This window comes from Geotrypetes seraphini, chromosome 4 (genome assembly GCF_902459505.1).
Source record: "Geotrypetes seraphini chromosome 4, aGeoSer1.1, whole genome shotgun sequence".
Taxonomy (NCBI): Eukaryota; Metazoa; Chordata; class Amphibia; order Gymnophiona; family Dermophiidae; genus Geotrypetes; species Geotrypetes seraphini.
This window is the reverse complement of record NC_047087.1, coordinates 202,339,941-202,361,717: the sequence shown is the minus strand read 5'-3', so window position 1 is coordinate 202,361,717 and position 21,777 is coordinate 202,339,941.

Here is a 21,777-nt window from a genome sequence, read left to right as displayed (position 1 = left end):
CCACAGTACAGAAACTCTTCTGGTATCTTTACTAGACATAGCTCGAAGACACCTCAGCCAAGGAAACAGACTGCTAATCATCCAATTTGATCTCTCAGCTGCTTTCGATTTAGTGGACCACTCCATACTTCTCCAGACACTAGACGCAATAGGAATCTCAGGTAAAGTTCACAACTGGTTCCAAGGCTTCCTTAAAACAAGAACATATAGAGTCAAATCAAAAGACACTCTATCTGAACCATGGTCCAACCCATGCGGAGTGCCACAAGGTTCTCCCCTCTCTCCCACACTTTTCAACCTATTCATAGCTTCCCTAGGCACCACCCTGGACGCCCTAAACATTACTTCTTTCAGCTATGCGGACGACATAACCATCATCCTTCCATTCGACATCCATAACCCAACCTCCACAGGATGCCTGAAAACCACATTGGAAACAGTAGAAAAATGGATGACAAATCATAAGCTGAAGCTGAACCCAGACAAAACTAAACTCCTACTACTAGAGAAGGACAAAAAACCATCCCTAACAGAACTGGAAGTAAACTCAATCAAGTACCCAATACAGAGCTCCCTCAAAATCCTAGGTATACATTTAGACAGATGCTGCACAATGCAAACACAAATCCATAAAATCACCCAAAAAGCATTCCTCACAATGCGAAATCTAAGAAAAATCAGAAAATTCTTTAATAAAGACCAATTCAGGATCATTGTCCAATCCCTTGTGCTAAGTATTGTAGACTACTGCAACAGCCTCTACTTACCTTGCCCTACCAACACAATAAAAAAACTACAGACCATCCAGAACACAGCCCTCAGACTCATATACTCACTCAACAAACACGACCACATTACCAATGCATACTTAGAATCTCACTGGCTACCAATAAAAGCACGAACACAATTCAAACTCTACTGTCTCCTTTTCAAAGTAACCCACGGCACGGCACCCAGCTACCTAAACAACCGTTTTCACTACTACCTCTCACCCAGAAGAAGGAGAACACAGAACCTTTTCACCTACCCACCTCTCAACGGTACTCGTCGTAAGAAACTTTACGACAACCTTCTGGGGACACAGGCAGCTAAAATTGACTCTGACATTTCAAAACTACTGACCAAAACAACAGACATAAAAGAGTTCCGTAAAGAAATAAAAACACTACTGTTCAAAAAATATCTCCCATCACTCTAACCACCATCCAATGAGTTACCAATCAACGCCTTTGGAAACACCCACCTATAGTATCTCTTTGTCTGTGATCTAGAATTACTGTAACTCTTTTACACCCCACCTGACTTAACTTGTTTCAGTTGATATGTATTATCTTTTGTGATATGTATTATCTTCTGTGATATGTATTATCTTCCGTGAAATTGAAGTATCATAATACTTTACGGTTCCTGTAACTTACTCTTATCCTGTAATGTAATTCTACTGGAAATGCCCAGATATCTTCTATATTGTAATCCGCCTAGAACCGCAAGGCACAGGCAGAATAGAAATCCCTAATGTAATGTAATGTAATATTCACGAGGGGCGCTTACCGAAAGTACCCCGAGATTTTTCCCCAAAAACACCATAATAGAACCCAAAGCTTGAACTTAAAATAAAGGGTGGGTACAGGTCACCAATACCCGTGAGTATTAAAGAACAGAAAAAATTCAGAAATACTCACAAAATATTGGTGATATCATCTGCCCATCCCGGGCGTGCCCCCAACTGAAAAGGATTAGGTCCCAATTCCTGCCTCATACTTTCTCTGTCTCTGTCATTTGGAAGCCAGGTACCTGGGGACATATCTCAAAGACCAGAAATAAGAACATAAGCAGTGCTTCCGCCGGGTCAGACCATAGGTCCATCTTGCCCAGCAGTCCGCTCCCGCGACGGCCCAAACAGGTCACCTGTCTGAATCACCAGAAGGGGCCCCTTGCCACCTTGGTTTCCCATTTAAGTCCTATCTTCCCATCGAAGTCCTAACCCTCCGGTCTTGCACATGCACGACCTGGTTGGGTTTCTATACTTTTTACCTGGATACCTCTCTCAGTATCCCACGATCCCTTTATCCCTCAGGAATCTGTCCAATCCCTGTTTGAATCCCTGTACCGTACTATGCCTGATCACTTCCTCCTCTATTGAATAACACATTAATCAATTCTTAGAACCTTTCCTATCATACATACTCTGATTCCTATATAAACATTTTCCACACTATCCAATAAACTCTTACGTCATTATTAGGTAACTTCCAATCTGTAAACCGTATATACTGATATTCTCCACTATATTCTGTTATCACTTGATTCCCTGATATGTAATTCTCATAATTGAATCCTCTACCACACCATGTAATGTACATGAATCACTGCTATGTAATTTATCTAGATAATCTTTATTACGCAATTCTTTTGGTAATGTCCAAATCTCCTATAATTTGTATTCCGCCTTGAACAATATATAATGTATAATGTATTCGAAATTAATTTTCCTATGAACTGTTTTCCTACCTTCTTCTACTCTATGTTTATAACCTAACTAATTTATTTTTCTCAAGTACTTTAGCAAGAATGTGAGCCTTAGGGACAGTCAGGGAACTCTAAGTACTTTCTCTTCATCTTAATTAATCTTACTTATTGCATTTCTTCTGTTTCTACTGTAAACCGCTTAGAACCTCACGGTACATGAGTGGAGCATGGGCAGGCCATGGGTGTGTGTCCCCAGGTCTGCATGAAGTTTTATACTATAAACTTCACGCATCACTTGGCCCACTTAGGTGTACCAGCAAGAGGGCACATCAACACTTGGGCATTCCAATGCCAACCTTAAGCTAGGATTCAATAACGGAATCCTGGCGCCAAGATGCTGTTATATAGCGTCCAACATTGGGGTTCCTAGACTGAGGCTCCAATTTATAGCATTGCCCCCATAGGAGGTAGTTCTTAAGTAGGTATCTCCTTGAGTACCCCAAATGAAAACCTATACTATTGCAACATCTGGCTTTGACAGGATACTAGTGTAGCCTAGCATCGGTGTGCCTTACTTTCACACACCCATAGTTACACCAGCCATAGACCTAGTGTAAGTAGGGGCACCAAAATGTGGTAAGGACCTACATAACATTTTGGGGCTAACTTTTAGAATGTTTGAGGTTTTATTTATGTTTGTTTTGTGTATGTCATGTAGAAGGTGTACAGTTTTTCTGTCCTCTTTCTGAATAGCGTTCTTTTCTGTTTTTATTGGATTTTATACCATTCCAACCTGTGTGCCATATGGGGTGGTATATCCGATGCTAATATGCCTAAACATATTCTGTAAGTTGTGCATACGAGTGCCTGACTCTCCCATGCTCCGCCACTTACACTCGCCCTTATACGATAGAATCACACTTAGTCGCTTTGCTGCCACCTACCCGCATAAGTGTATAGTTACCCAGAAAAAGTGCACGTTTGCATGCAATAGTGTGTGTGAATGCAGACATCCAGGAACAGAATTGCCTTTTATGGGGTTAATCCCATAAGAAGCTAGTTTCAGGTGGCAAGAGGGGCATAAATACCCATGTACTAGTCTTTTATAAGTTTCTGTGCTAAGTAGAAATGTGAGGTCTGTTCTGCAAATAGGTTTTTCACATGAGCAAAGTGCACTATTAACACAGTCTTGAGCAATCTAGGCTCAGGCATTTACACCAGCCCACGTTTTTGGCCACATATACTAGTGATCTATAAATAGAAGTAGACTTCAAACACATGCTCTAACTAGTGCCCAAGTCAAAGTGCCCTCTTAGAGAATTACCCTGATTATGCTGGCTGTACCTAGTGCAACAATATTTATCTGCTTCATATACCGGCAGTAGAGAATGACATGGGGACAAATTTTTCCCCATCCCGTGGGAACTCATTTTCCCATCCCATCCCCTCAAGTTCTTTTCTTGTCCCTGACCCATTCCTGCAAGCTCCATCCTCATCTGCAGAAGCCTCAAACACTTTAATCCCATAAGTGTTCAAGGCTTCTGCGGTTAAGGCAGAGCTTACAGTAATGGGACGGGGACAGTGACAAACTTGTGGGGACGGGACAGGGAAATTGAGTTCCTGTGGGAAAGGGGACAAAGTTGTCCCTGTGTCATTCTCTAACAGGCAGTCCCCAAGTTAAACACCCAACTTAAGTACAACTCGTACTTAAGAACGCGGTTGCAGCTTCATTTGATTTCACTGAGCAGTATTTCCAGTGGCAAAGACTCCACCACTTCTGCAGCAGATTCAGGAATGATGCATGGCCACATTAAGAACAGTGTGTGGTTGTGCATGCTGTACCTTAGAAGAAACGACCCTTTTGTCAGCTGGGAGCAGAGGTAACTAATATACTTGATTAGTCTGCCTGAAATGCGAAAAGATGATATAGGTGAGTTTTTTATTTTTTAAAAAATGATTCAATACAGAATTTCTCCAAGAAACCCTTTTGGGGCCACTATGGATTGAGAGAACACACTGGATGGGTCACTTTATCACAAATGTCCATTGCACATATATTAAAATTTGCCTATAAAGAGCAAATTCTCAAACATTATCACAAGCTGAAGCAGTTAACATCAATCTTGCTGTTTCAAGACTATTCCACTTGAGTTGCAGCACTTCACAGGAGTTATGCTTCCATCTGCAAACAATTGACTGGACAACGGTTGCAAAACGGTTGTTTCTTTTGTTTTTAGTTTATTTATGCCACACATTACAAGGGTACTTAGGTCAAACAGGCGGTTTAAAACCCAACAAAGTAGCAGTATAACAACAAAACAAACACAATTAGTGTCACATGCATGAACAATGAGATCAATTTTTTAAAAAGCCCTTCCCTTTCTGGTGGTTCCTTATCCAGAAGGGGCTATAATTAGTTCACAACCTTCTGAAGAATGTGCCACCCCCCTCGTTTGTCCCCCCCACACTCATTTCACTCACACAATACATCAACACACATACCTGCCCCTCCCCCCATTCTTGGCAACAGTTGCTTAATTACAAATGACATCATCAATTACAGCAATAGTAGGTAAAGGGCATACAACTTCTGAAATTTAGTGTGGCGCGCAGTACAGTTTGTGATCTACATGTTTTTCCAGTCTATATTTCTATTATTGCCAGTTTTCTCATAAGATGCATCTACACTGCTGACAGAGGGACTTCCTCTTGAACCCACCACTGCAATATCCCTTATGCACTATAGCAGGGGTGTCAAAGTCCCTCCTCGAGGGCCGTAATCCAGTCGGGTTTTCAGGATTTCCCCAATGAATATGCATTGAAAGCAGTGCATGCACATAGATCTCATGCATATTCATTGGGGAAATCCTGAAAACCCGACTGGATTCCGGCCCTCGAGGACCGACTTTGACACCTGTGCACTATAGGAAAAACGGCAAGTATAAATTGTTTCACTGCTCTCTGTGGTAATTTCTTCTGTTCCCTCAAATGCTGATATCAGGCTATGGTTCATTATTGAACTGCACCTAATCATTTGCTTTACCATTCAAATGGCTTCAATCCAGAGATCTCACCCATATTGAAGCCCAGCTCCCACCCCAACAACGGTGAACAATCTTCACCCCACCAATAGATCCATAAATTTTTTTTTAATTTTTTTTTAAAATCTCTGTTAACCATTCCCCTTCACTATTTCATGTCTTCTCACCCTACTCACATTTTGTCTACTTAAACTTGTCCCCACACACATTTAGGCAATTTCTCCTATTCAACCCCATTCTCCAATCACTTACATCACACCTATTAATTTTCATTTTTCTCATGCTATCTGTCTCCAATCACACCTCAAGTAATTCACTCATACACACCCCCTTCCACATTCTCACCCACTCCAGAAAACATTCATACTACAACCCCACCTTCCCAAAAAAATTCTTCCAGTCATTCACATTCTTAATGCTACTATATTTAAGCAAACCTCACACATATCCCTCAGACAATATATTAAGCAGCAAATAGCAACTTGTTCCCAAAAACCAAAATGGAGACTGTAAGCAAGTAACAGTCCAGCAGAACATGGTCAGATGCTATGGACATTGTAAAATATAAATATAACTTTGTCATTCAGGAGTAAGCAAAGTCGAAGACCCACTTATATAGATAGCATGAACTGGTAAGCTTTCCTCTGTCAGCCAATACTACATCCTTCAATTGATATGCACACTTGCTCCAGAGTCAGCTGCAGAGGCTAGTTCCTCTCATTCAGTTAGAGAATGACATGGGGACAAATTTGTTCCCGTCCCTACAGGAACTAATTTTCACATCCCGTCCCCGCAATTTCTTTTCCTGCCCCTGCCCTATTCCTGCAAGCTCCATCATCATCTGCATAAGCATCAAACACTTTAAAATCATAAGTGTTTGAGGCTTGTATAGTTAAGGCAGAACTTACAGGAATGGGGCAGGGACAGCGACAAAACTCAGGGGGCAGGATGAGGAAATTGAGTTCCTGCAGGGATGGTGACGAATTGGTCCCTGTGTCATTCTCTAGTCCAGCTTCTACTATGAAAAATCAAAACAAGGGTCTCTCATCTCAGCAGGCCTGGGTACTCTGCACTAGTATCACCAGTCTATGCCAAATTTCTGAGAACTCAAAGGATCCATCCATGAGGTAGATAATCTTATAAAATGTTCAATACTATTACAGTACTCCCCTGAAATTCAAGGAGGTTCCATTCCAGGAACCTCCGCAAATCTTGAAAAACCGCAAATATGGTTTTTCATGGGGGGAGACTGGAGAGGCAGGAGAGAGCAGCCGGAGTGCTGGCAAGTGAAGGAAATCACTCGCTGTAAGGAAATCACTCCTAAGCAAGGAACGTCTATTGCAGGGGTCTCAAAGTCCCTCCTTGAGGGCCGCAATCCAGTCGGGTTTTCAGGATTTCCCCAATGAATATGCATGAGATCTATGTGCATGCACTGCTTTCAATGCACATTCATTGGGAAAATCCTGAAAACCCGACTGGATTGCGGCCCTCAAGGAGGCACTTTGAGATCCCTGGTCTATTGCATGTTAAATGTACAGCACTGCTTACGCCTTTCAGCGCTATAGAAATTATAAATAGTGCAGTGTTCCCCCGGTCATTCGCGGTCGGCGGTTCGCAGTCCCAGTCATTTGCGGTATTTTCTGACCGCAACCGCCGACCAGAAGAGGACAGCTGGAGAGGCAGGATTGAGCAGCCGGAGTGCCGGTGAGTGAAGGAAATCAATGGCTGTATGCTCCAACCGCCTCTTCCTGCACTAAAGTCGGGCCTTACCAATCAGGAGAGCTAGGAAGTAATCCAGTTGAGAATAAAACCCTGGAATCCCAGTGAGGACAGTGTATTGAGGAGTAGGTGGTGATCAACAGTATCAAAGGCAGCAGATAGATCGAGAAGGATGAGGATAGAGTAGAGGCCATGGAATGGAGTGGGTGAAATCCCAATTGAAGTGATTCAAGAACAGCCTGAGATGAAAGGAAGTCTAGGCAACGGCGGTGAACAGCATGTTCAAGTAGCTTGAATAAGAAGGGAAGGAGGGAGATGGGGCGATAGTTGGAGGAGACGTGGGGTATAGTGAGGATTTTTTTTGAGGAGAGGTGTGATATGGCATATTTGAAGACATCAGGAACAGTTGCAGTGGAGAGTGAAAGGTTGAGGATCTGACAAATAGGAGGGATGATAGTGGGAGAGTGCTGAGTAAGGGTAATAAGAGCTATTAATTTAGTCCATGAGTTCCATCTGGATTAAGTTACTTCATAGCAGTGCTCCAAAATATTACTAAAGTATCGCTAAAGGGAGAAGCCCTCAACCGTTTCTATCCTTACATGTTGACTTCCCTGGAGGGAGTTAGGCTTGCTCATTTTTACTGTAGCCAAAAAACAATTATTGACTTTTTGGTCTAGATTCCTGACTGGACTGAAACACATGCACCATGCAATCAAACAGAACCCACAGTTTTATAACTTTTATGGAGAGTGAAAATTGGTTTATTGTTTATTGGACAACCCAGTGGCATTATCATATGATACTGTGCTGTTTGGTATGGCAATGAGAGCAAAAAATCAGATTTCTACAAATAATAACAAATTATTACTCATAATGACTGGTGTTGCCATTCAACAAATTACGTATAATTGAAAAAACTGGAGTAGATTAAATTATAATTTCTGGTGGAATTCCTTATGTCATGTTTATAAAATGGAGAGATTTATTGCAATATAGTGAGGATGTTTCAGGAAATTTCAAGATGTGTGGGAGCCATTAACAAAGTATTGTACTGATTAGATTACAGTTTCCCTTAAATTTTCAAGTTCAATGGTGAGGGGGGAGGGGGTAATTTTATTATTATATATTGTACAAGATATTTGATTATATGATAGGAAAGGGTGGGTGATAAGAGCATATTTACTTGTACTTGGATGCTGGAGAAATGCTAGCAGGATATTAGGATCTGTCCCTATTACATCTTGTCAGAAACCCGGGAATGGCAAGCAAGGATTTAATTCCTTTTATTACCTTTATAAAAAGCATGGTTTGGGAGGTGCAATATATCAAACTTATCCCCTAAAGTTACTTCTTTTTTTTTTTAGCAATAACTGAAAACCTTGCGTATGAGCTGGGAGTGAGTGACCACTTGCCAAATTATTTTCAGATCAGGACTATGTTCAACAAATGCAACATGGGAATGCTAGTTTGCAGCTCCATAGCATAGATGAAGAATTTGCCACACTGCCACAGAAATTTAACAAACTCTCCATATGGTATAGAAATGATTATCTGTGGAGAGATGAGAAACACTTAAAAGATGTAGATCAATAGACAGAGAACTTGAATGATGAGAAATCAGTATTATATTTGCTTAATGTCATGGAAAGATGGGAGATACTTGCTTGCCAATGTTAATCAGCAAGAAACTCTGTTCAAACTCCTACACCAGGTTTATATTACTAGAGAGAAGGGATCACACATGAAATTGTGGGAGAAAGACATCTGTTTACAAATGTACATGTGAAAAAGGATCTTGAGTATATTATTTTCTAAGATGCACACTAGAGCAATGTTCTTCAACCTTTTGACACCTATGAACCGGCGGAAATAAAATAATTATTTTGTGGACCAGCAGTTGAAGAACACTGGGCTAAGTCGTGCCCATCTCCACCCAATCTCCGCCCCCATAATAGTACTAATTGTAACACCATTTTTTCCATTCATTTTTCATATATACACACACACTCAATATAATCACATTAACAACACATAATGGTTAACCACAAAATTAAAATACACAAAGCACACTGTATGCTTTTCAACATTCATTTCTACCAGAAAACAGATAACCCCATGCAAATGCAGGACCAAAATCTAAAAGTACTAATATTCACAAACAAACCCTAAGATGCAAGACTCTGCAAGCAATGCCCCAGAGGGAAAGAAACAAATGCACTTCTTCTTGAACAGACAGCAGATGTAAATCAATCACTAAATAAAAAATAAAAGCATTCCCCCTACCGTTGAGCATATTGGATATGTTTGGGTTAAGGACTGTTTCAGGATACCTGGGGGAGGAGAATGGGAGTTTGATACTATATGACATTGTTGCATTCATGCTATGTATATTTGTGTATTTAGCTATATCTAAATAAAAGTTGCTTTTGTCTTATAAATTGGGAAATGGATGAGGGTAAATGAGATGTAAATGTGAAAATCTTATTGCTTAAATGCTTGTCAATACCCACTTAACTAGTCAAGAAAGGCTAGAGTGTCTACCTGCAATATTTGGGGTGATTTTTCATGTTTTGTGCACGCAGATAAACCACTGCATGCTTGTATGACATTATCCTATTTACAAAAAACATATAAAATTAAGTACTACTGCAGTAGTGTTACATGATATCATCCCTTCATTGAGGCTGACATGGTTAAATATATTATGATGGCTGCTATTGCCAGATATTCTCATCACTGTTACCAATTGGATCAGGTCCTGTGTTCAACAGAGGACTAAATCTGAACAAGACCCATTGCTTCATGCATCTGACTTTTATTGCCATCCTGAGACTTAAATTCCATAGCAAGTTTTGATAAGACATTTACCTAATCAATAGTGAAGTAATTAAAATTGTCCATTATTACTGTTTTGTCAATTTTATTTGCCTTTCTAATTTCTCTTAGCGTTTTTAAATTTATTTATTCATCCTAGCCAAGTAGATAGTTGTACATCTCCAATGCCACAGTCTACCTTATCATAAATGGATTTCCTTTGCATAAAGATTTCATAGCGCTCTTTGTTTCCTGCAGGACGTGTATCTTGCTTTACTCTGTAGTATCTTTCATATACTCATAGTATTTATCCCTCCACCAATTTGGTCTGAACATAAGAACATAAGCAGTGCCTCTGCTGGGTCAGACCAGGGGTCCATCCTGCGCAACAGTTCGCTCACGTGGCAGCCCATCAGGTCCAGGACCTGTATAGTGATCTCTATCTATACCCTTCTATCCCTTTTTTCTTCAGGAATTCATCCAATCCTTTATTGAACCCTGATACCGTACTGTCCTATCACACCCTCTGGAAGCACATTCCAGGCATCCACCACCCTTTGGGTGAAGAAGAACTTCCTAGCATTGGTTCTGAATTTGTCCCCTCTTAATTTTCCCGTATGCCCTCTTGTTCTTGTAGTTTCTGAAAGCTTGAAGAATCTGTCCCTCTCCACTTTCTCTATGCCCTTCATGATCTTGGAAGTCTCTATCATGTCCCCTTTAAGTCTCTGCTTTTCCAGGGAAAAGAGCCCCAGTTTCTCTAATCTTTCAGCATATGAAAGGTTTTCCATACCTCTTATCAATCGCGTCGCTCTTTTCTGAACCCTCTTGAGTATCGCCATATCCTTCTTAAGGTACGGTGACCAATATTGGACGCAGTACTCCAGATGCGGGCACACCATTGTCCAATACAATGGCAGGATGACCTCTTTCGATCTTGTTGTAATGCCTTTTTTGATTACCCAGCATTCTATTTGCCTTCATAGAGGCCGTTGTGCACTGTGCCGACGGCTTCATTGTGTTGTCCACTATTACCCCCAAATCCTTTTCTTGGGTACTTTCACCCATTACCAGCCCTCCCATCGTATAGCTGTACTTTGGGTTTCTGTTCCCTACATGCAAGACTTTACATTTTTCTACATTAAACTTCATCTGCCATCTCATCGGCCACTCTTCTAGCTTATTCAGGTCCTTTTGTAATTCCTCGCAGTCCTCTTTAGTCCCAACTCCACTAAATAGTTTGGTGTCATCTGCGAATTTTATTACTTCGCACTTCGTCCCTGTTTCTAGATCGTTTATAAATATATTGAACAGCAGTGGTCTGAGTACCGACCCCTGCGGAACACCACTCGTGACCCTCCTCCAGTCAGAGTAGTGGCCCTTCACTCCTACCCTTTGCTTCCTACCCGCCAACCAATTTTTGATCCATCTATGAACGTCTCCTTCCACCTCATGGTTCTTCAATTTCCATAGTAAGTATTCATGGGGTACCTTGACAAAGGCCTTTTGGAAATCCAAGTATAAGATGTCTTTGGGGTCCCCTTTGTCCATTTGTTTGTTAATTCCTTCGAAGAAGTGCAATAAGTTCGTTAGGCACGATCTTCCCTTGGCTTGTTTTCATCAGTTTGTTTCTATCTAGATGTTCATCAATGCTTTCTTTTATCAGCGCTTCTGCCATCTTCCCCGGAACCGAGTTCAGACTTACCGGTCTGTAGTTCCCTGGGTCACCTCTCGATCCTTTTTTAAAGGTGGGCGTAACATTAGCTATCCTCCAATCCTCCGGGATAGGTTACAAACCCGCTGTAGTAGTTCTGCTATTTCCTCCTTTAGTTCCTTCAAAACCCTAGAGTGGATTCTGTCCGGGCCCGGAGATTTGTCACTTTTTAATCTATCTATCTGCTTATGTACGTTCTCGAGGCTTACCTCCATTGATGTTAATTTTTCTGCTTGATCTCCTGTGAATATTTTTTCAGGTTCTGGCACGTTGGATGTATCCTCTTTTGTAAATACTGACGAAAAGAACATGTTTAGTCTATCCGCCACTTCTTTTTCTTCCTTCACCACTCCTTTCCTATCTCCATCATCCAGCGGTCCCACCTCCACCCTTGCCAGCTGCTTCCCTTTAACATATCTGAAGAACGGTTTGAAATTTTACGCTTCCCTGGCTAGCTTCTCTTCATATTCTCTTTTTGCTCTTCTGACTACGAGGTGACATTCTGCTTTATCATTTTCGTATAATTTATAATCTGGTATCATAGTGCTTCTAAGAGCACAAGAACTGCCAGATCAAAGGTCCACCAAATCCAGAATACTGTTTCCTAAGGTGGCTAATCCAGGACATAAATACCTGACAGGATCCCAAGTAGTATTTACATTCAGTGCTGAAGTCCCCTCATTGGATGTTTGAGACTCCATGACATGGATGTTGTGTTTAAAGATGAAATAAAACTTTGGGGGATTGGTTGAACTCAGGTCTGACAATGGAAATAACCTGATTAAAAAAGTATCTAATCTAATCTTTGATTTTTTTTATACTGATTCATCCCAACAGGAGGGCTCGATTCGGTTAACAAAATATTAATAAAATTATATAAGAGATTAGAGTAAAAACTAAGGGCTAGCGTTTTTAATGCACACACCTAGCTGAAAATCTACCCCTGCTCAAAAGGAGGCGGTAGCGGCTAGCGCACGCGGCAATTTAGCGTGTGCTATTCTGCGCGTTAAGGCCCTAGCGCAGCTTTGTAAAAGGAGCCCTATATCTTTTAGGCCAGAATTTTATCTTTTATGATTGATTATTAGAAAAAAAAGGATCATTAGTTAAACTAAACTTATTTCATATGAGTAGATTAAAATATTTTCTTGAGAGATGTTATTTACAATTTATTATTCAGACGTTTATATTTAAATCATTGGACTATCGTAATATTTATTTGCTGGGACTCACAGTTAAATAAAATGATTGCGGACTTTACAAAATGTTGCTGCCAAGTTGATTTTGGAGGGAGGTAAATTTGACCACACTACCCCATTTTTTACATGATCTGCATTGGTTTCCAATAGCAGCGAGGACTGAATATAAGAGTCTGACTTTCATATGGGCTAAGCCCAGGGTATTTGAAGGATCTGGTAACTCTTTACCAATCCTCTTGGTGATTACATTTGTCACAGAAGTTGATGTTGGCTATACCTTCTCGCACTAGCTGCAGATTGGCTATTCCTAAAAAGAAAACTTTATATTACATTAGGGATTTCTATTCCGCCATTACCTTGCAGTTCAAGGCGGATTACAAAAGAATTATCCTAGATGTATTACAACAAGAACTTACAAAAACAAAGCTACAGAATATTGGAATAATTTGCCATGTGAAATAAGAAACTTATTTAATTATGTCTTTCAGGTAATCTCTAAAAACATAGCTATTTCAGAAATATATATGAATTGATGTGGCATGGGGAATTGGGGGTGAGTGCTGCTGTTTGTACATTGTGAGTTTTATGGCTTATTGCTTGTTGTAACCCATTTTGAACTTAACCACTAAGTGGGATATAAATATTGATATTAAATTAACCTTATAGATAAAGAACAGCTTTCCCAATGTCTAACTGAAAGATTTATGCTTACTCTACATCTTAAAGAAAGACTCTTGGTTGTGGCCCTAATACTATTAACCCAGAGATACATCTGGCCCAGTTTGGAGGCATGCGTGCATGCCTCCAAACTGAGCCAGATGTATCTCTGGGTACACTATGTATCACTATGTACAATGGACAAATACCGCAAATGATTGGGACCACGAACCGCCGACCGCAAACAACCGGGGGAACACTGCATATCCAACCCAGTTTAAAGATAACCCGTGCCTCCACTGGCAGCCAGTGCAAATCTCAAATGAAATTAGATACATGACCATACTTTTCAAGCCATAAATAAGTCTTACTGCAGCGTTCTGAATAATCTTAAATCTTGAAAGATTTTTCTTAGTTCCTGCCAAATAGACTATGGGCTCCTTTTATTGAGGTGTGCTATGGGGGTTAGTGCGTCGGACATTTCATCACGTGCTAACCCCAGCGGCAAGCCAAAATACTAATGCCTCGTCAATGGAGGTGTTAGTGACTAGTGCAGCAGGCGGTTTAACGTGTGGTATTCCGCGCGTTAAACCCCTACCGCTCCTTGATAAAAGGACCCCTATATTACAATAGTCCAAATGGCTTAAATCAAAAGATTGTACCAGCAATTTAAAGGCTTAAAAATTGAAATAAGCCCTAAGAGTGCACAGTTTCCAGTGAATGTGAAAACCTTTACGAACCACCAGAAATACTTGATTACACAGTTAGATTTTGATATAAAGTAACCCCCACAATCTTAATGGTTGGATGGATCGGATATTGCGCCGTCTTTAACATAATAGAGGTCTCAAAGATATTCTGATGAGATGAAACAAAGAAAATTTAATTTTTTCAGAATTAAGCTTGAATCTAAATTCTGACATCCATCCCTCAATCAAATCAAAAATTTCCTCTAAACTAAAATGCTTTGTTATTATATTAACAATCAACTTATCGGTGATGAATTCATTTACGATCAGAAACAGTAATTTGACAGTCCCTCCACAGTGACATCCCCTCCTGACAAAGCATCACATAGTGAAACTCGAGTTGAGGGGTTGGTCTGTAAAATGGTTGGTTGGGATTTCACATATCAAACGAGCAGTGAGTTGCTGATGATGGATTAACTGCCTGTCATCACAGATAAAATTGATTGTTAATATAATAACATAAAGCATTTTAGTGTTATCTGGCAGTTTGGGGCCGTGTGAGTGTGATGATGGTTCCAATGACAACCTCTGCTTGATTCACTTAGTTGAAACACCAGGATTGTGGGTCTGAGCATTTCACATATCACGTTCATATATTTTATGTTATTTTACTTTATTTACGCCTCATATGCATCTCATCAAATATTCAGGGCAACAACTTAACAAATTATCCCCCTCCTTTACTAACACATAGCGCGGTTTCTGGTGCCTGCAACGGCGGTCACTGCTCCGACGCTCATAGAATTCCTATGAGCGTCGGAGCAGTTACTGCTGCTGCGGGCGCTATAACCTGTGCTACGCGTTAGTAAAGGAGGGGGTATGTGTATAGTCATTTTTTTCTAAAAGGGTTGGACGTCCATATTTTGGCCCCTCCTTGTCTCACCCAAAATGCACCCTCACTATACTCCTTTGTACTGCAGTTTCAGATGCCCATATTCTAGCTTTATAAAATCAGGATTTGGATGTCCATACAATATGGATATCTAAATGCTGGATTTCAAGTTTTTATTATTTCTTGATATCCTGCAAATCACAGAATAACTTACAAATAAATTAGAATTAACATACAATAAAATTAATACCATTTAACAAAAATAGTAAAAATAAAAATGACTTACAATGCAAAAAGGGACAGGGGAAGAACTCTAATTTGTGATAGAAAAGAAAGGGGGAGGAAAACACACAAGGTAGGGGGAACAGTCTAGTTGCTCAGCATAGGTATCTCGTATTATATTATTTTAAAAGTTCAATTGCCTAGGATAGTGTATCGCAAACAGTGTGCCTCCTGAGATTTCAGGTGTGCCGTGGTACACCTTGGAAGAGGAGAGGTGTTAGCTGACTGTCTACAGGACGTACCTCTCATGAAGAGAGGCACATCCTGTAAGCAATCTCCCGACGCCAGCACCTCTTCTCTCTGCTGGTCCTTCTCTCCAGCACAGGTCCTTCTCTCAGCACAAGGCCCATTTGAAAGGCCTTTGTGCATGTGCTGACGGTGCGCTGACATCATACATGCACGTGATGTCATCTTGCCGACGCTAGTGCACTTCCGGGTGTCTCCAGCCAGGGACAATAGGTTTACACTTCTCCCTCCGTATTCACTGTGATAGGAGACTAACAAAACCGCAAATACAGAAAAAATGCAAATAACTTTTTCATATGTTATTCACTGTTTTCTATTAAACATCATCGTGAATGTGGTGAAACCGCGAATAACATGGTGGGAGACATGGCCTGTTCCTCAAGGAGAGGCAAAATATGGTGAAGAAAGTGCTAGGAATCAGCAATTTTTCTCTGTAAACGCTTGGAATCGGCGATTTCTCTATGCAAGCTGATGTAATTTGGGGGAAGAAGCTAGCAATCTAAAAACCATGAATAATCGAAACCGCGAATGCTGAAACCATGAATATGGGGGGAGAAGTGTAGTGTGCCCTGGCTTGAAAAAGTTTGTGAGACACTGGCCTAGGAGAATGCATCTCTGAACAGAAAAGTCTTCAGATCTTTCTTTAAAGTATTAAGCTTCAAAATAGATGCATAATTGCACTTCCTAGCCAAGCGACCTGTTATAGAACTACTCTCCTAAGATTTTGATGGGAGAAGACTGTGAGAAATGAAATTCATAATATAATGAATTATTAATATATTTCTAATAGTGTTAATTATTGCAGAATGTAATAATATATAGAGACAGTAAGAGAAAGGTATTCACACACAACTTAGGGAATAGGTAGCATAACACATACACACAAACACATTGATACATTAATAAGATGTGGTAATGTTAATTGAATAAACCAGTGCTAATTATTGCAAACTGCAGAGGTCTGTAGAAAAAGTACAGAACTGGTAAATTGCTGATGAAAGGAAAGGGTGGGGGAGTTGAGACATTCCTGAAGGAAACAATACCTCCAGTAACTGTGAAGTATGATGATCCAGCAATAAGACATAAGGGCTTTGTTAAAGTAACAAATCGAAGGGCACAGCATATAGCATGAGGGGTAAGCATGTGATGGGAGGATCAGGCAACCATATAGATCTCGCCAGTTCTGAAAGTGGTTGTCACCATTTATTTATGTGTTTAAAAATTTATATACCGCATACAACTATGTGGTTTCCATATCACATATATAGAATCTTGTTTCCCTCCAATTATCACATATAACATAGACATGTCAAGACTACATCGTTAATCATCCCTGTTATAATAGGGATAGAGCACAAATTCAATCAATTCAGAAGTACAATATCAGAAAAATTCTAAAATGCGATTATCAACTGAAATAAATCTTGTTCTAGAATTTTTCTATTGTTACATTTGACTCTAGAACAGGGGTGTCAAAGTCCCTCCTTGAGGGCTGCAATCCAGTTGGGGTTTCAGGATTTCCCCAATGAATATTCTAATAGATCTCATGCATATTCATTGGGGGAATTCTGAAAACCTGACTGGATTGCGGCCCTCAAGGATTCCTATGATCTGAGTAGCATAAACATTATGATATACCCACCTTCCAGAGTTTATTTCTCTCAGTAAGGCTTTATCAATTTATTAAGGTTCACAAAACATTGCTTTATTTATAAATTTTGCTTGTTAAGTTTCTGTGAGTTGATTCTCATGTTGCTACTTTGAGTGGCGATTAATATACATAGTTGAACAGTTTTTAGATATTACTAATCTGTCCTATGTTACTATAGTGTGTTATCAGCATTGAATACAATTTCTGGCATTGGTTTCCCCCTCACATCTTCCTCGGTGAAGACCAAAGCAAAGGATTCATTTAATGTACTATGTCTGTCAGCACTATATAAATGATTAATAGTAGTTAATCTCTCCACTATGGCCTTGTCTTCCTTGAGTGCCCCTTTTACCCCTCGGTTATTCAGTGGTCCAACTAATTCTTTTCCCAGCTTCTTGTTTTTACTATGTGTTTTTTTGCTTCCAGTTCAGTCTTCTTTTCAAGGTCTCTCTTTGCCTTCCTTATGTTTCCTATTATTTTTAGTTGGATCCTTCCACTTTCTGAAGGATTCTCTTTTAGCTCTAATAGCTTCCTTCACCTTTCTCTTATTAACCACGTTTGGTTTTCCTTCCTCCTTTAAATGTCTCTAGGACTAATTAGTTTCCAGGTCACATTATAGGGGAAAACACTCTCCAGGGATTCAAGACAAAGTTAGACAAGTTCCTGCTGAACCAGAACATACGCAGGTGAGGCTAGACTCAGGGCACTGGTCTTTGACCTAAGGGCCGTCGCGTAAGTGGACTGCTGGGCACGATGGACCACTGGTCTGACCCAGCAGTGACAATTCTTATTAGAAGACTTAAACTAAATTAGACATCACTTCTGTAGAGCCACAGCAAATATCCTTGTATGAAGGATGAAATCAATTTGCAAGGGATATGCTTATGAGACTCGCCTACGGTCAGTGACATAAAAGGTCAAAGTTACTTTGCTCTTAGAAACTGGTAATTAATTATTTCCACATTGTCAGATTTTCACTGCCTACTATGATTCAAAAACGCTTTCATACAAACCCACATACTACTGCTCTGTTTAAGGCCGGCGTAAGAGGGGAGCAAACAGGGCAGCTGCCCTGGGCCCCAAGGCTCGGGAGGGCCCCCTGTGAACCGGCATGTCTTCTCCCCTTTCTGCACCGGTCTGATGCTGTCCTTATTTTCCATCGCTGACAAATCCATTTTTGCTGCAGGAGGTCTCCAGCTGCAGCAGCCAATCTGAACAGCTGCCTATGGCTCCCTTCCCTGCTTTCCTTTGCGGAAACCAGAAGTTGCGTCATTGGGGATGGACTGTGGCAAAAGGAAAGCAGGGAGGGGAGCTGCAAGCCGTGCCTCATATTGGCTGCCACGGCTGAAAGTTCTCTGCAGCAAAAATGGATTTTTCAGCAATGGAAGATAAGAGCAACATCAGACTGGTGTGGATAGAAGGAGGAAGACATACAGGTGAGGAAATCCCCATTACTAGTTGTAATTTTTTTTTTAAGTAGAAAGGTGGACTGGGGAAGGGAGTTAAAAGAAGTGCCAGACTGAGTGTGGGAGTAGGTAAAGGGTAAGAGCTTATGAGACTGGAAACAGAGGAGGGAGAGATAGTAGGCAGTGATCTAAAAGGAGAGAAGAGAAACAGAGAAGTTGGATGTGGGGTGGGGTGGAGTGAAGGAAGGGGAAAGATACTTGGAGAGAGGACTGTTGGGAAGAGAAAAGGGAGAGATTGTGGACCTGCGGATGGAAAGAAGGGAGAGAGGGAGAAATGTCAGGTCTGGGAATGGAAGGAAGAGAGAGATGCAACATATCTCTTTCCCTCCAACCCACTGTTCAGCATTAAGGGAGAAGGGACGAACACAACAATAGAAAAGATAGGGAGCAAAATGTTGGACCATGGGGAATGCAGAAGAGAGTTGAACCCATGGAAAAGGGAAAAAAATCAATATGTTGGAGACAGGCAAAGTGAGGGAAATTGAGCAAGAGAGGAGAAATAAATGAACAACAGACACTGGAAAGAGAATTAGTAAAAGATAGACAAAAAGCAGAAAGAGAAACTGGGACCATGATGATGGAAAAACAAAATGTCCAGACACCATGGTAGAAAAAAGTGTTTTATTCTGAATGTATTACCTGGAATATGTTATCTTTGGGATATGAGCATCACAAATATTTATTGTAGTTAGTGGCGTAGCCATGCAGCTGATTTGTGGAGAGAGGCTGGAGCCCAAAATGGGTGGATGGGCACCAAATTTTCTCCCCGCCTGAATGCAAAATATAAATACTTGAGCTGGTGGAGATCCCCAAGCCATGGAAAGTTATGAGCTCTTCCTCCAGTCTGGTAACCAGAAGTCTCCAAACTTTGCAGCTAGTGGCAGTATCTTCAAGCTGCCAATTTTTCATGCATACATGATAGTCAAGCAGAAGGGGTGGGGGGGGGGGGGAGGGAAGACAGTGGCTCTGTAATACTGCTGCCAGCTACAGAACTTTGAAAGTTCTAGTCACTGGACCTGAGGAGGGGAAGGATGAGGTCATCAGCTGATGAGGCTTGGGGATCTCCACCAGCTACATCAAGGGAGATGTTCATTTTGAGGAGGCCTAAGCTCAAAGTGGGAGGCCCAGCCCCTTCTCATAGTTATGCCACTGATTATGTTCAGTACAAAATGAAGTACTTACAGACTTAATTTTTGGGGTTTCCAGTTCAGTTTTGGTATTCATATTTCTATTTCTAATTTGTCATCTATTGTTCTGTATTTGGTGAAGGTCTGTCTGTGTTTTGTGTGTGAAGAAGTCATTTAAAGACTAAAACCGGCCCTGGTTCTGTTTCTCTCTCTGCTTTGCTTGTCAGTTTTATCAAAAGTTCACTCTTTCACCATCCCTCCAGCCGACATCATCTGAATTACTGTTTAACCCTAGAATGATCCTGCGTTTTCTCTCAGGTTCAAAATGTAAGGTTGCTAAAGTGGATCCATATTTGTCAGACAGATAAATGCAGTTCTAATGGAAGGACTTGTAGCTCTGATTTCTCTTTTGCTAGGCTCAACAAATTCCAGGCTGCCATGTTGCCTAGAAATTTCACCTGGTACAACAATCAAAGAAATCACAGTTCTCTTACAATTTGCATAATGTTCCAGCTCTTGCTAAATTTCAGCCCACATGATGCAGGAACTTCTGGCTGGTCCTGTAGTTGAGTTCCCACACTATATAGTTGAGTTCCCACAGTACATAGTTGAGTTCCCACACTATAACGCCGCCACTATGTCTTGGGTCTCCACAGCCACAACACTACATAGGCTGCTTCAACTTCAGCCCACTGGCACTCAGGAATAGGAAATGATGTTTGAGGTAGGGCTAGTTACTCTAATTTATTTCCTCCTCTATTCCCTCAGGTATGGTCATGCTTGAAGTCTGAGTTATCATTATCACCAGTACAGCTGATACTAATGGCAGGGACATGTGCTTTGTTTGGGTTTATATAGATAGGGTTATCATATGGCTCCAGAAAAAGTTTTTAAAATATGCAGTTTATGCTTTCTTTTTCACACAATTACAATTTAAGGGATCTCTTATGTAAATATGATGTATGGACTCAACCTAGGGTTATGAGTGATGTGTTGAGTGGACATAAAAAGTGTGGACAATGTTCTGTGTGTATTATTATGTTGGAAGAAAATAGTTTTACTCATCCGACTAAGTTGTGTGTGGCTATATCTAAGTTTGCCACAGATTGTACTTGTACACGTCATTTACATACTTTTATATCCTTGTCAACTTTTGTATATAAGCCAGACTTCCAAAGCCTTAAAAACACAATTTATTAAACACAAAAACAGTATACAGTATAATTTAGTAAGATTGGCTGTTAGTCATACTTTCATGGATTTACGATGCTGGGTTCTGGATTCTATTCCAGCATCATTTTGAAGAGGGAATACACAGAGACATTTGTGGCAGATGGAACATAGATGGGTTTTTAACTGGGATACGGTGTCTCCAGAAGGTCTAAATGGGAGCATCAAGTGGAACACTTTTTATTAATGGATGCAGTCAGGCTGATATTAAAAGAAATGAAAAATATGATTTTGTGGGAAGGTTTTTTTTTCCATTATTTGGTTTTGTTTTGATGAAGGGGTTTTGTTGTTAATTTTATAGGCAGCATTTTTATTTTTTACTGCTGCTCTGATTAGTTTTGACATCATTGTGGTGTTAATATTTTGGATATTTTTCTATTTTTCTTTTTCTAATCTTTTCTATTTTCATTCTTGTTTGGTTTTTGTTTATTGATTCTGATTTGTTTTGTTTTTATGGTGGCTGATTCGTGCAGTTTTTTAATTGGACAAATTACGGATGCGTTGAGCTCATGACGCTATGCTTAATAGAATGGCATCGGTGTCGGCAGAGCTATTGCTAGCAATCAGCATTTTCAGTTGGCAGAACT